A 17,335-nucleotide genomic window follows, 5' to 3' on the forward strand; every position below is an offset into this window, starting at 1 on the left:
GAACTAGAGTCCTTTGCAGCGCCACCTCGGGGAAACTTGATGGCTGGTTTTAGTTGTACGGAGAGCTCATCCGGTGTTTCCCTGAGAACGAGATATGTGCAGCTCCTATCAGGATGTCGGCGCATCTGGCGGTCTTGCTGGTCTTGTTTTACCTGTCGAAATGTCTTGTAACCGGGATTCCGAGCCTGATCGGGTCTTCCCGCTAGAAGGAATATCCTTCATTGACCGTGAGAGATTGTGATGGGCTAAGTTGGGACACCCCTGCAGGGATATGATCTTTCGAAAGCCGTGCCCGCGGTTATGGGCAGATGGGAATTTGTTAATGTACGGTTGTAGAAAACCTTAAGTTGACCTTAATTAAAATACATCAACCGTATGTGTAACCGTGATGGTCTCTTCTCGGCGGAGTCCGGGAAGTGAACACGGTGTTGGAGTTATGCTTGACGTAGGTTGTTCTAGGATCACTTCTTGATCATACTTTTATCGACCGTGCTTTGCCTTCTCTTCTCACTCTCATTTGCGTATGTTAGCCACCATATATGCTAGTCACTTGCTGCAGCTACACCTCATACCTTTTACCTTACCCATAAGCTTAAATAGTCTTGATCGCGAGGGTGTGAGATTGCTGAGTCCCCGTGTCTCACAGATACTTCCAAACCAGCTTGCAGGTGCCGTTGAACCGTGCAGATGACGCAACCAAGCTCAAGGAGGAGCTCGATGCAGATCTTGCCCTTTGTGTTGTTTCGTTCTAGTTGATCAGTAGTGGAGCCCAGTTGGGGTCGATCAGGGATCTGTGTAGCTTTTGGGGTAGTCTTCTTTTATTTTGGCTCCGTAGTCGGGCCCTGATTGTATTTGGATGATGTAATGCTTTATTCTTGTATTTGTGTGAAGTGGTGATTGTAAGCCAACTATGTATCTCTTCCCTTATGTATTACATGGGTTGTGTGAAGATTACCTCACTTGCGACATTGCTTTCAATGCGGTTATGCCTCTAAGTCGTGCTTCGACACGTGGGAGATATATCCGCATCGAGGGCGTTACACCGAAGACTTGTGACTTCAACGTCGCCGCCTTGAGGATGATGAAGGGGAGGAACAGTTGATCAACAAGGCTCGAATCTCCTCCATCCTTGCAGCTTGCTCCTCCTTTTGTGCGGAAAGCTTGTTGTCGATGTAGTCCCTTTTCCTCGCTTCGGAGTGGCGAATGTCAATGGAGAGGTTCTCGATGAGCTATCGCAATCTTGATTGTGCGCCTTGCATTTGTCGTTGTAGATCGAAGATTGACGCTTTGGTGATGTAGTTGTTCACGTCGTCGTTGTTGTGGAAGACCATAGATGAAATGCCTTGCCTATCCATCACTCCAAGAGAAAAATGTGAGTGGTAGAAAGAGAAGAATGAATACCGAATGTACCTTGACCGAAGTTGAAAGTGGATCAATGATCACTCCAATGTGGACAAGGAAATAGCACAATTGGTACCAATTCTTGTCGGTTTCTCACACCTACACAAGTAAGGCTTATGGTGGAGCTCGGTGAGGATAGTGGCACAAAAAAATTTGATGCAAAGTGTTAGCAAGAGTCAATAATGTTGAAAGAGATTCACAAATTCGCAAGTGAAATAAGTAGACCAATAGCAATATGTGGCACACGGAAACACACACACGAATAGATAAATGGGGTCATGCAACCAAGGATGAGCACAAAATGTGGAATCCACGGAAACGCTCGTGTTGCACAACTGAAGAGAGACACTAGTACGATTGCTCAATAGGCGGATACGACACTTGTGCACAACCTATAAGATGCAAAATGGATAACTTTCTATCCCAAGTATGCTATGTATATGATGTTCCGGTGGTATGAAGATGATCGGATATGACAATCTTATATGCAATGTGGTATGATGCTATGGCACTTTCTTACAAGCTTCTTTGCTCTTTCTCTTTTGCTTAAAAGCTTATTCTTTTTTTATATGGCCACTTTGCGAAATGCACAAACCAAGATAGCAATTGGGTATATACGGGAACAATCTTGTGACACAAGGGATGATATGATACCAATATGATATGGTATGTATGCAATGTATGGTGTAGATCACTAATGTGCACAAGTAACGTTGCCGACAATACTCAAATGGCTAGTCTCGATGGGGAAGTGACGCAAAATGGGCTCGGGGTTAACAATGCAATGGCAAGGGAATATACAATGGAGGGATACCACGATACCAAAATGATATGGAGGTTACCGTCCGTGGCGATGATGAGTGGCGGTGATCTTGTTGGAGACACCAAGATGATGGATACTCGTCCCTAAGTAGCCGAAACACCTTAGGAAACGGAAAAACGGCGAAATCAAAATCTCAAATGTCAAATGGTGGTAGCAGGAATGCGGTGGTGGTGGCGGAAGCTCAATGGGATTGCGGAAATGCAATTATGGGTTTTTCGAGTAGGCAATGCAGAAATGGAGGGTAAGGTGGTGGACTATACATGGTTTCGGAGTTGGAAGCACGGTCCCTAAGTAGCTGAAACACCTTAGGAGACACAACTCACAACACAAACAAATTTGGGTTAAGTTGCGGTGGCGAAACTGTATTGTGGGTAAGCCTATGCGGTAATGGTGGTGGTGGTTGATGAAGAAGTAACCGTCCCTAAGTAGCCTAGACATCTTAGGAGACTCGAATCACTCCTCAAGCAACCACTAATGGGAAGGGGAACAAAATTGGTTAGGTTGCAGAAGTCGGTGGTCGTGTAGCCGATGATGTGGTGGAAGCCCAAGGCAAAGATACCAAAGTTTCAAAATTTTGATGGAGTCAAAAGATGTTGGTTGTATTTTTGTGGGAAGGGGGTGTCAAGAGCTTATCAACGAGCTAAAAACACGAAAATCGGACTCTGGATCAATTAGTTATGGTCAAAACGGTGAAACACCGAAGGCTGAAATGCCAGGGGCCAGATATCCGGGACGTGATGTCCAGAACGCTGCGTGAAAATGCACCCCAGGAGCCGGATGTCCGGCCCAATAGCCCGGATGTCCGGCTTGAGGCCTGGATGTCAGGCCCAACGATTCCAGATCGGGATTTGGACTTCGAAACTCGATTTGGGGGCGGAAATAGATGATTTTATGGGCAAAATTGCGGAGATTTCATGGATGGAAAGTGGGGAAACTTGGGGATATGCTAGATCCACTCGAAACCAAGAAATCCATGGATACAATCCAACAAAACTTCATCAAACCAACAAATCACAAAAAAAATTGGGGGATATTTTTGGTTGCGATTTTTGAATTTAGGACGAAATCAACAAAATTAGGCTAGAAAACAAAGAGGGGAGGCTCTGAAATCATGATCAACGTGGCTCTGATACCAAGATGATGTAGGGTAGAACCCTAACCAGCCGATCTTTCATGAAAGGAGCAGACTCCCGCGAAGAACACGAAGAACACAAAGGGGAAAACAAGAGAAACACAAGGGGAAACGAAGAGGAACACTCAAACCAACATGAATAAGTCACACATGTGCTAGATCCTCGGATACATGGAACGATACACGGTACACGATCAACTAGGGACAATACAATGGTAACGATCTTCTCCGTGAGGAGGTCTTGAGTTCTTGCCTGAAAGGGGTCTTGAATCCGCTTGGCGGATCTTTTCCGGTGGAGGCTCGAATCTCCATGGAGAAGGTAACCAAGTGGATGAGCAAAGCTCTCACACAAACATGAGCTAAACCTTTGCTAAACCTAACTAGGAGGAGGTGGGGAAGTATACATAGTGCTAGCCCACGAAGGGGTAAGTGAGAGGGGGGATACATGGGCCCTTGGCCCGATCTCTGCGCACAGGCAGGTACCAAATGTCCGGGCTGGGGGCCGGATGTCCGGCGGCTCATGAAGAGCCGGATGTCCGGGCCTCTGGCCGGATGTCAGGGCTGGAGTTGCCCGATTCTTCTGCTCTCTAGTTAGCGTGCTCCGGATTTCCAGGCGGAGGGGCCGGATGTCCGGGGCTTCGGGAGGAGCCGGATGTCCGGGGCATGGGGCCGGATGTCCGGGCTGTCGGGGTCGCTTCCGGAGCTCTCTGGATAGGAAGGGGCCAGACTTCCGGGGGTAGGGCCGGATGTCCGGGCTGGTCCGGATGTCCGGGGCCGGTAGCAGCTGGCTCTTCTTCCTTCTCCTTCCTTCGCTCCCGCGCACACTTGGCCTTAGTCCTTGGGCTCTCCTTGGTCTCCTCGGGTGTACCTGAGTATGCACAAGGTCCGTGCTTGAAGTAGCATCCATGTCTTACATGCAGAAAGGGAAGATTCGAAAAGGAGCGAGTTCACCTTGTGTCGAATGGTGTATGCCCGAGTGTACATGGGGATGATCGTAGGATGCTCCGCATCAATTTCTGATCAACAATATGTTATGCACATATACTTATCAGAAAAGCTGTAGTGTGCCCACTCACTTTCTTATAAATACAAGTTTCTTGCAAACTTTCTATAAACCCAAAAGCTTTATCACCTCATCAAATCGTATATTCCAACTCCAAGATGTTTGATCCAGTCCATAGAAGGATTGCTGGAGCTTGCATACCTTTTAGCATCCTTAGGGTCGAAAAAACCGTCTGGTTGTATCACCTACAACCTTTCCTCGCGGAAACCATTAAGGAAACTTTGTTTTGACATCCATCTGCCAGATTTCGTAATTGAAAATGCAGCAACTGCTAACAAAATTCCAACAGACTTTAGCATCGCTATGAGTGAGAATGTCTCATCATAGTCAACTCCTTAAACTTGTCAGAAACTTCTTTGCGACAAGTCGGGCATCATAAATGGTGACATTACCATCAGTGTATGTCTTCTTCTTAAAGATCCATTTATTCTGAATGGCTTTCCGATCATCGGGCAAGTCCACCAAACTCCATACTTTGTTTTCATCCATGGATCCTTTCTCGAATTTCATGGCTCCTAGCCATTTTCTAGAATCTGAGCCCACCATCGCTTCTCCATAGCTCGTAGGTTCACTGTTATCTAACAACATAACCTCTAAGACAGGGTTACCGTACGACTTAGAAGCTGTACGTACCCTTGTCGACCTATGAGGTTTCGACATTAACTTGATCTGAAGCTTGATGATCATCATCATTAGCTTCCACTTCCACTGACATAGGTGCGACATAAACTTCTTTCTATGTTGCGCTACTCTTTGGTTGATGTAAAGGTTCAAAAACCTCATCAAGTTCTATCTTCCTCCCACTCAATTCTTTCGAGAGAAGCTCTTTCTCGAGAAAGGACCCATTCTTAGAAAAAAACACTTTTCCCTCGGATCTGATATAGAAGGTACACCCAACCGTCTCTTTTGGGTATCCTATGAAGACGCATTTGTCCGCTTTGGGTTCGAGCTTTCTGGCTGAAGCCTTTTGACATAAGCATCGCAACCCCAAACCTTAAGAAATAACAATTTAGGTTTCTTGCCAAACCACAGTTCAAATGGTGTCATCTCCACGGACTTAGATGGTGCCCTATTTAAAATGAATGTAGTTGTCTCTAATGCATAACCCCAAAACGATAGTGGTAGATCGGCAAGAGACATCATAGAATGCACCATATCCAATAAGGTACGATTACGACGTTCGTACACACCATTACGCTGTGGTGTTCCAGGTGGCATCAACTATGAAACAATTCCACATTGTCTTAAGTGATTGCCAAACTCATGACTCAGATATTCTCCCCTTCGATCGGATCGTAGGAATTTAATCTTCTTGTTACGATGATTCTCAAGTCCACTCTGAAATTGCTTAAACTTTTCGAACGTTTCAGTCTTATGTTTCATTGAGTAAACGTACTTGTATCTACTCAAGTAATCGGTGAAGGTGAGAAAGTAACAATATCCACCATGTGCATCAACGCTCAACGGACCGCACACACCAGTATGTATGATTTCCAACAAGTCACTTGCTCGTTCCATTGTTCCGAAAAATGAGGTCTTAGTCATCTTGCCCATGAGGCATGGTTCGCAGCTGTCAAGTGATTCAACATCAAGTGACTCCAAAAGTTGCGCTTTACACCAACTGGATGACCGGTTGCGCCAATGGAGCAAAGAGCGAGAGCAAGCCAAGTATTGAAAGAGTATAGATAAAAATATTTAGAGACAGATGAGTTGGTCGCAAGATCTTATGGGTTTCACCTCTAGCCTACCCCAACTTGTTTGGGACTAAAGACTTTGTTGTTGTTGTTGTTGTTGTTGTTGTTGTTGTTGTTGTTGTTGTTGTTATTGTTGTCGTCGTCGTATTGAAACATATGTAAATAAAAAATTGCTGCCATCAATGTCTTGATTTTCTCTAACCAGTGTAAACATACATAAATAGTCTTCTGAAAATATTAGTAGAAGGGCAGTAGATTACATATATAGAACAAGTGATCACAAACTTCTTTTGACCACAGAGACACTAATGAGGTCTAAAGTGTACATGCAGTATCATACACAAATGGAAATCTAAAGGCTATACATATCTTGCTCAGAGCAACGCAAAAAGGGGAAAGATACTCGATCAATTGGTACGAAATAAAAGGTGGTTGTTGTTGGTTAGGACATATAGACTAAAGGTCACCAGAAACTATCTTATGTAGTCTTCAGGAGCTGCTCTAACTTCATGCCAATATAGCGTAACCTCTGCGTCAATTCTTCAATGCTTGGATTAGCTACTACTTTAGTTCTTTTGATAAAATGGTTTTTACACCAGTAGCAGCACCCTTAAGATTAGCAAATTTCCAGCAAAAGGATCACATGGAAATCACATATCTGTATCCTATATGAAGAGAAACAGAAACCCAACAAGATGATATAAAGAAACAAAGGTATCAAAACTATAATTGCTATAAGAATAGAAGCTTGATTGCACAAGGTTTCTTATTGCTATAAGAACAGAATCTTGATTACAGTGTGATAAAAATAACAAGCACATAAATATTGGACACATCAAATAGAACACAACATAAATAAGCAGTAGATGTACCGAATCTTAATACATAGCTAATTTAACTTTATGGCAAATTAGTTTGCATGTACGAACCAAGTTACTTTTGATGCAACAGGAAGAGTTGCCTGTGTATACAACATGAAAATAAATAAAACGTAGATTAGATTTTGAAGGTAAAATGATGTTTTATTGGGCCTATAATAATTTGAATATAGCTGTGGCAGAAAAGATAGTTTGATCAAATAGCATAACATGCATGGTCTGAAGAAGAAAGCATTTTTGAGAGCCACAAAGAAGGATGGTTTGGTTGTCAAAGAAGACAAGGTAAAGGAAGAACAAGAGGCGGCACACCATAGCATATGTTGAACTGGTTGTTGTAACAGACTATGAGTCATTACCTCTTGGCTTTAGTATGTACAGCAAGAATGTTCTTTGGCTCTTCAATAGCTGTAGCTTCAATTTCCTGACCAACCTGTTTAGTTTTCTGCTATTAAATATCATTGTACAGGAAGCATGGTTTGTGCAAAAGAGGAAAGGTCTTTGCATATAAAACATAGGCATGGACACTTGACAAAGCTTAGGTACTCTCTCACTGGTAGGCACTAAAGATAGAACACACTCATTTATTTTTTTCAACTACTTGGTTCGTTGGTGTTAGAATTGCTCTTTCTTTTTAGATAATCAATGTCAGAATACCTTGTAGGAACATTTTTGTATACATCCTGAACAATGGCATCGATTTTGTCACCATCAGTGTGTATTAAAATCTTATTGGGGATGGTTATCCAAGATGGATCCAACTCCCCCTCACGGGTTACAGCAGGCGACAAAAAATTAATGAACAACAACAAGATTCAGACAAGCAAGCAGAAGCATTAAAGCAGTGCACAGGAGCATTAAAGCTTATATTATCTTAACATTGTGGAGGTTGTGCATAAGGCCTGAAGACTGAATCAATTCAACATTATTGGTCAACTCCTACTGTTGGTATATTTGAAAACTTTCAGATACATCTGGTCTCAGCAGCTACTAAAAAAACTGGTTCAAACAACTCCATATGAGCATTCTAGATTATCAAACCTTTTGAAATTTCTTTCTTTTCACATCTTTAATGACCAAGATCGAAGAAAAATAGACAGCACACAAACCATAGAAACAACCAACATTTAGTTTGGATCAGACAAACTATGTTGGATGTTATGCGAGTAAGGCTGACGAATAGAGATATGCTGAGAAAATGTTTAACCAAACCACAAACATAAAGACCATTTTTCTGAATCAAAAGGGCAGCTACAATTGTGTGTGTTAAACAGAAAAGATAATAGATGAAATAAGCTGAGAAATAACATAAAAACTCTTAAATCAGGACCAAGGCCGATTCATCAAGAACCAAAACAAATTAGCCATCATGAATTGATGATACTTGGGGTAGCTCGTCTAAATGAAACTAAATTTCAACCACCGTTATTCAGTCTCAAAGAAAACACTGCATATTCAGTTCCAAGTGGACTGGGCACGCATTGACTGAAAAATAGCTCATGTGCCAATATAGTAAACTGATACACATTTATGGTGTTCGTGACAAACTGAATTTATTAACAAATCTTAACAGAGTCCAGGTGTGCAAACCCCATGCCCATGCAAACCTAGCCATCTCCATGGTCTATGCGTGAAGACAAGAAGGCAACCAAAGCACTTTTAAACTAACCGAGATAATCCGTAGAACCAATACATTGTCTAGAAATTATAGGAACCTGCACTGAGAGTAGAAGCAACCAAACCAGAGAAAAACCTGCAAAATCTTCTTATCCAACCAACGAATATACAGACGTAGACAACAAACAGCCTACCTTGGACCAAACCGAATCAAGCAACAAACTAACAAGGGAGTGGCCACACCCATCGACATGTAGGGCCAAATGCAGCAACAGGAATAAAAATAATCTACATTCTACATAAAGCAGCAAAAATAAATCCGATTCACCTTGGTAAATAAATCTAATGATTATACACACAATAATTTTTGCTTCTTTTAACTTCACCATAGGCTGATTGTAAGCTTGTACTTCTGTGATATATAGTATGAACATATTTTCAGCAAACTATACTCTTTTATCCAAGCACCGAGAAGTAAGATGTTACTTTATCAAAGCATAAATTAGCACATACAATTATATCTTAAAAGCCATGAAGAAGATATACTAGTTTGTGTACATTTAACAGGATGTTAGATACTAACTCCCCTCCAATCTATGTGAATCCTTAGGATCAAAAATTCCTATGACAATAGTTACAGATCCCAGTATACAACACCAACAAGTGTATCCATGCTTTCAGAAAAACATATTACCAAATATTTTGGTTGCAATGAATCTAAGAAAGCAACATTTGAACAATAGCACCGAAAACACCGAAAGCCCGGCTCGACCACATTTGAACAATAGCACTGTTGCATTGTCAACTATCTGCACACTTGTAAAATTGTATCAATTTTTTAAATCTGTTTTCAATGTACTTCTCGTCTATGAGAAAAATGATTCCATTGCAACTACCTATATGCACACAACATTCATGCAAATAAAGAATACTTATTAGAGCCTTGATCACCACATTCGCTTCAAAGCTAGCTAAAAAATTCATACAGAGGATATGGATATGCAGTTGAGCCTGCAACCTAAACGTTGGGTTATAGAAAAGTAGTAATTAAGGGCAACAATAAAAAGCAAAAGCATATCAGAGATGCATGAAGTACTGATGCATGTAATATATATATATATATGGTCCAGGGATATAAAAAGTAGCTAATTTCAACATTCATTAACCCATAGTCTTCTTAATCGAAAATAGTACAACCTATGTTAATCAACTAAATGGCAACTATAGAAAGGGAAATAGTACAATGTATGTTAATCGACTAAATGGAAAATGTAGAAAGGGAAATGGAGATAAGATGCAACCTTCATGTCGTCATTAGTTCATTAGTATCAGCCTCATCATGAGAAGCAAGCCATCTGGATAAAATCCAATCCCCCTCACAAAAATCTCAATCCACCTTCCATCTTATGTATAAATAGCCAATAGCAATGGCTCCAATCAGCAATAACAGTTAAAAAAGTAAGCTACATGGCCTGCAAGAGAATGATTTTGCTTCAGTCATTGTAAAAAAACAAGCTTTAGCTGAACTTAGCTAGATAAAATACACAATTTAGGTTACGGGCAAAACTTCACACATCCGCTACTCCAACCAGTTGTAATCCATCCTAGCAAAAGAAATCACATCATGGGGAAAAAGAAAGAATTTTGCCTACCTTGGTGTTGTGAGCTAGAAGAAGATGTGGCGGCCAGCGGCTAAGCAAGCTCCATGGAAGGGTTGGGGGAGACAAGACCGGTGGGAGTCAGCAGCCAACATGATAGAGGCGAGGGTCCCGATCTTTCGATGAGATGATAACTATTGATTTGGTGGAGACGACTTTGACAATCCGACTACAAACATGCACGACGTTGCGCCTTAGCAATCGCTAAACCAATCTCCTGAGGTTACTGACGATGCTGGAAGCACGGTCAGCCTGACCACGAAGGTCTATTCCTGCAAGCAATCGAAGAACGAGCAAGAATATGATAAAGCAATCTGAATATTGCAAATATATATGAAGTATTGATAATGGTGGGGATCCGGAAGCGGTCTTGGTCTGGTCGTTGGACACAAACGAAGTACACGAAGTTGCAATGGCTAGCTTTTAACTAAACAAATCCCAAGGAAAAGCTACTAGATGGATCTACTTATATAGGAGCAAGGGGTGGCGGCCAAGGAGGTGGGAGGACGTCCCAAGGCAGCCTAAAACTAAATCTAGGTCGTACAAGGCCAATGGGCCCAAGTGGAGGTGATGTAACACCTTTGGACTTGTAGTTTGACTCGGATTCTGCTGCAGCATCAGATTGTTTCGTCCACAACTCAACGCTCCGAAAGAATTTGAAGGTTATTCCAATTGGGTTCGAAAGTGCACGAAATCTAGTTTCCAACAAAAAAAGAATCACCCAATTCGGAGTCCGTATGAAAAACTTGTGTGCGTTTTGAGTCAGGTGTGTCTGTGCAGTCCGAATCTGAATCCAGAACGTGAGAGACTTGGACTCTATCTTCTCTTGGGCCAAAAGTGACGTGAGAGAACGTTTTGGACAGCAAATAAACATCTCTTTCTTCCTTATCTTCGTATGTGGATTGTACAAATGTCCCATACACCTGCAATTAGACAAAACACAAAAGTGTGTGAAGTATTTTTGTTCTGGATAACATAAATAGATTATTGAATAGTTTGCACTAGAAATCACCTGACAAATATGCATATATGCAATATTTTTGGTCATATCCAAGGTAGTCATGTCCTCATCATCCTCCCCTTCTTGAAAATAAAGCCGTCCTCGGCGTTGCTTAATCTGAAATGTGGCTAACAAAAGAGACAAGGTGTACATGTTGTATATGTATATGTCATCCATTTTTACTTCCCTTGATTTTTGCATATATGACACATGAATAGATGAGTAACTTGCATAGTTCATAAAATCTAAAGCCAAAAAATTAGCAAAAGAAGTAGAAGGCATGAAAATATTGCAACTCAGTTTGCACATATAAGTGAAGCTCTTATTCATTTCAAAAGATTGACAATGTTCATCATTAAACCATCCCAACATTGGTGAATAAACCTTACTTGCATCAAATTTACATGCTACAACATGCTTAAATAAGCAAACATGCAATAAGTCATTCAACACAGAATCATCACCAAGATTAGAGGTCATATCAAAATGATTAAACATTGGTTCTTTTGCATCCATAGTTAATTCAATGGGTGCACTCAAAATTGTTGGTATTTTAGTTGTTTGATCACATGGCAAAGTCAAATTATCAACGTAGTCCTCTAAAATAGGTGGTGTGATCAAAGTAGTGGGTAGCTCATCAGATGGTGCATTCAAATTGACAAGGCATTCATCATTCTCATGTAGAGATGGAAGATCAGTACCTTTGTCATTACCTCTTATGATCAACTCAGATGATGTAGCCACTCTCGGGGGCGATGTGTCACATGGTGGAGGTGATGTAGTCCTGACAACAACGGATGTGGTTGTCATAGTATGCCTAGTAGTTGAAGGAACAATCATATCAACTCTTGGAATGTGCACCGTGCGCTTGTTCTCCTCGTGGCCAACACGTCGTTTTATTTCCTGTTCAGCTTTGCAAGCAAGATGAAACAAATGGCCCATAGGATAACACTCTTCATGAATTAGTATCTCTTGAATATCACGGTTTAATCCTCCCCAAAATCTATCCATAAAATCATCTTCACTTTCTTCTAAAGAGGAATGCAACAAGGTAGTTTGTAAATCATCATAATATTTTGTTACAGTTTCACTACCTTGTTTTAAGTGTTGCAACTTCTTAATCATGTCACGAGTATAATAAGTAGGGACGAAAGTATGTCGCATGGCAAGTTTCAAATCATCCCAAGTAGTAGGTATATAATCAGTGTGTAACCGACAATATTCACTCCACCAAACCAAAGCATAACCAGTGAAAGAACCAACCGCAACCTTAACCTTTTTATGTTCATCGAAATTATGGGAAGCAAATATATTTTTTATGTCGAACTCCCATTCAATATATAAAGCAGGTTTAAAACGACCATTAAATGGTGGTATAGATACATTAACCTGATCATGTGCATTTGGATGTTTGTGCACCTCTCGTGACGGTTGTGGTATTTGCAAAGGTGGTGGCACGTCTCCCGCGATCGACAAAGCCCATGAATTGACTCTGGATCCTGTCATGATTAGTAGAACAAGAAACAAAATCCAAAAATAATGTTCCTATAACTACTAGGATGTGGTGGTAAAACGCTCACAGTAAAGCAAATATCAATGTCTTACAAGTTCTTACCATGCAGCAGGCGGTGATCGGCAACCAGCGGTGTCAAGTAACTCCGAATATTGAGTAAAGCGATTGCCAGGGGAGCGTACGTATACACGGTGTAGAAATATGTGGAGCTTGGTTGGCTATATATGGTAGCAAAAGATTAGCAATAATCAATTCAAAGATGCAATGTTGAATAAACGCTCAACGACGGTACTGTGCTGGTCCTAGGCTAGACCGAACTAGAGACGCGAGCCTAGAACACTAATGAGGTCACGTCGTAGCACAACCAGCATCAATGAAGGATACAAAGTAGCTCTGGACAGCAAGATATAAGTGAAGATCACAACGGCAGTAAAGATAATGATGTGAAACAATAGCCAAGTTGTTTTACTGAACAGTGCACAAAATAGATTCCAATCCGAATTCAGGTACGAGATTGATTCTAGATAGATCCAATTTTTTTTCTTCTCTCTTTTTTTTTCTCACGCTTTTGTTTTCTTTTTCTTCTCCCTCTTTTTCTTTTTTTTTCTTTCCTTTTTTCTCTCTTTTTTTTCTTTATCTTCTTTTTGTCCCTCTTTCCAAGACAAACTAGATAAGATGCAGATTCGATCAGGCGAAGATGTGAGTGACCTCAACTATGATTATGACAATAAACAGTGCGTAGCACGTGGTGGAAATTGGTGGATTGGATGGTGGATAGCGGATAGGATAATGATGCAGCGGCTGCGTGACTAATGTGAACAGAACTCGAAACTCTAAAGGAACTAGACACTAAGACCAGCAACTGACACGACGATGCAACCGATAATTCAACTATGCAAGCAATGAATAGAAAATTGCAAAGGCTCAGACTGGCTTGGATAAAGGATGAACAGATCTAACTTTTTTTTGTGGCTTTTTCTTGGACAATAGGTAAGAAAATAAATCTAATCTAAGAAAAACTGGAAATTCTCACTGAGCAACCTGAAAACTGATACCACTTGATAGAGGCGAGGGTCCCGATCTTTCGATGAGATGATAACTATCGATTTGGTGGAGACGACTTTGACAATCCGACTACAAACATGCACGACGTTGCGCCTTAGCAATCGCTAAACCAATCTTCTGAGGTTACTGACGATGCTGGAAGCACGGTCAGCCTGACCACGAAGGTCTATTCCTGCAAGCAATCGAAGAACGAGCAAGAATATGATAAAGCAATCTGAATATTGCAAATATATATGAAGTATTGATAATGGTGGGGATCCGGAAGCGGTCTTGGTCTGGTCGTTGGACACAAACGAAGTACACGAAGTTGCAATGGCTAACTTTTAACTAAACAAATCCCAAGGAAAAGCTACTAGATGGATCTACTTATATATGAGCAAGGGGTGGCGGCCAAGGAGGTGGGAGGACGTCCCAAGGCAGCCTAAAACTAAATCTAGGTCGTACAAGGCCAATGGGCCCAAGTGGAGGTGATGTAACACCTTTGGACTTGTAGTTTGACTCGGATTCTGCTGCAGCATCAGATTGTTTCGTCCACAACTCAACGCTCCGGACGAATTTGAAGGTTATTCCAATTGGGTTCGAAAGTGCACGAAATCTAGTTTCCAACAAAAAAAGAATCACCCAATTCGGAGTCCGTATGAAAAACTTGTGTGCGTTTTGAGTCAGGTGTGTCTGTGCAGTCCGAATCTAAATCCAGAACGTGAGAGACTTGGACTCTATCTTCTCTTGGGCCAAAAGTGACGTGAGAGAACGTTTTGGACAGCAAATAAACATCTCTTTCTTCCTTATCTTCATATGTGGATTGTACAAATGTCCCATACACCTGCAATTAGACAAAACACAAAAGTGTGTGAAGTATTTTTGTTCTGGATAACATAAATAGATTATTGAATAGTTTGCACTAGAAATCACCTGACAAATATGCATATATGCAATATTTTTGGTCATATCCAAGGTAGTCATGTCCTCATCACAACACCATGGCCGGTCCAAACTGAGCCACCTTGCTGGTTGATATCCGCTCCTCCCCTCCATCTCTGGCTGACGAGGCCCTAGAGGACGCACATCTGCCACCTCTCTCCATCTGCTTCAGCTGACTGGGCCCTAGATTGAAGATGGGGAGGGCGCCGCCATGGAAGGAGGTCGTGGGGCGAATGGAGAGCGGGGAGGGATGCGGCGGCTGCGGCGGGGTGTGGCAGCGCTAGGGTTCGTGAGAGAGGAGGGGAGCAGAGGAGAGGCAGCTAGGGTGTGCAAGCGGCTAGGGGAGTAAGGGCCAACGGCTGGGGGGTGCTCGCTTTCAATTCTGCTCCCTTGTTGTGCGCACTATTCATAGCGACACGTGGATGGCGCGAGCCTGCCTAGCCACCCCTTCATCCTTTATATGTTAAATACTTGATAAGCACCTAAAAAGATGGAACTAACATTAGCCATAAATCACAAGTCCTAGGCAAAGAAAGATAATTCCTACAAAACGAGCCCGTGTTCTCAAATTAAGTTTGGTACTACACATTACTCACTTCAACATACTGCAAGTAAAGAACTAAGAACTATTTTTTGAGTATGAAAACTCAACATAACTTCAATTAAAAATAATAATGCAAAGAAAACCTTTTGCCTTACCATTTCATAGCCATAGGCCCAAAGAAATTTAGTGACACACAGCTATGTAATCTTTCGGTGACTTCATTGGGTTTTGTTATACTTGCAAAGCAATCTCCTCGTAAATGTAGCTTTACTTCATAGCAAATCTTGTATTATTCATAAGTTAGTACTGCTTCATCTTATCATATTTTTTAGACTTGTTCATGGATTTGTATAGCAGAACTTACGACTAACTGAAACTACATATTTTTATTAATCGATGGGCATACTTCTTTCAAATTAACAAATGCTTAACATTAGGTTATATTTAATCCTCCATCCCTAAGTGTAATACTTTTTAGAGATTCGAACATGGATTAAATATGGAGCCAAATAAGTGAATCTACACTCTAAAATATGCCTATATCATTTGTATGTAGTCCTTATTGAAATCTCTAAGAAGTCTTATATTTAAAAATGGAGGGAGTATGTAAAAATATGGATTCAACCATACTCCAAAAAAGTTGAATCCTTCATTTTCAAACTTGAGCATTGGTAGCATTTGTTCATACCAGTTGTATGCATGGGCCATTATTATTAGGTTTGGCAGCATATTAGAAACTGACTGAGATTTACACTGTTTGTTCAAAATGACTCCAATAATAAGCAATACACATGAATATTGGAAGTGTCTCAAGGGTCAAACTATGTAGGAAAATATCATAGCAGGACATCATATTTTCTAAATCTGGACTAAATTGGTATGCACACACACTTATCTTAGCTTCTTCACATGCACAATCAGATTTTACGACCGGACATTGGTATTATCTGATACTTCATGTTGAATCATGCAATTCATTAATTATAATTTCCCTAGGGGCTCCATAGTCCAGCTATCTTTCTCCGGCAGCTTTGTGGTGCCAGACCGAAATGCTTGGACGCATGTTTTAGTAGAAGTCTTCATTTGGAAACTGGGAGTTGTTTTATATATCCTTACAGCTTCATAGGTGGACTCATATATGGTTGGATAATGTGTTGTCGATCAGTAGAGGAGTACATAGACTTCGAAGAATGCACACTATTTGAAATAGATATCACATAAAATAAAATTGACCTCATTAGGCACATCTTTTTAGAATTTTTGCAGCTAAGCAAAAGGGTGAACGGAGAGATAAGAAGAATCATTAGTCACTGACTTTTTTAAACTTGCAGTGCAGTAAGAAGAAAACTTGGTGATGTTGTCCCCGAAGAGGTCCAGGATAACCTGATTACCAAACAATACATTAAGCGATTAGGCAGAAAATCACGCATCCTTTTTGAAGAATTTTAGATGCGCCAAATTCTTATATCGATACTTGAATCAAACAACATCTATAAATTTGGGACAGTTTATTATTTGTTGATTGTTCTCAAGTATAATTCATTATAGATCTATTTGTAGGATTAGCATTCCTCTTCCAATCAATAGGCTCAGCAATTTCCCGTTATTTCCTTGACAACGAGCACTGCTCGATAGAGTTAATTTTCTTATGGCAAAAATCTTTCAGTCACAAATGGTCGAAAATTATCTATATGCCATCACTCGGCTGACTGGGTGGCACATCCATTTGGGGTAGCAGGTAGGCCAATCTGAAATCATGGCGAATGGTGGCACCGAATCCTAATTGAATAATATGTGGGATGGGAAGAGGATGAACCAGAGAGGGAGCAAAAGGGATGTTAGGGATACCTGTGAGGGCGACGATGTCATCCTTCCCTGCCTCGTACCCTCCCAAAACGGGGCCCGAAGCAGCCGCTCCCACCTTCGTGATCTCACGCCCGAGCGGCGCCTCTTCGTAGCTCGACGCCGCCACCACCTCTCCTCTCTCCTCCTCGCAAGTCGATGCCGCCACCATTGCTCTTCTCGTGCC

Source organism: Triticum dicoccoides, chromosome 6A (assembly GCF_002162155.2).
Source record: "Triticum dicoccoides isolate Atlit2015 ecotype Zavitan chromosome 6A, WEW_v2.0, whole genome shotgun sequence".
In the NCBI taxonomy this organism is placed as follows: Eukaryota; Viridiplantae; Streptophyta; class Magnoliopsida; order Poales; family Poaceae; genus Triticum; species Triticum dicoccoides.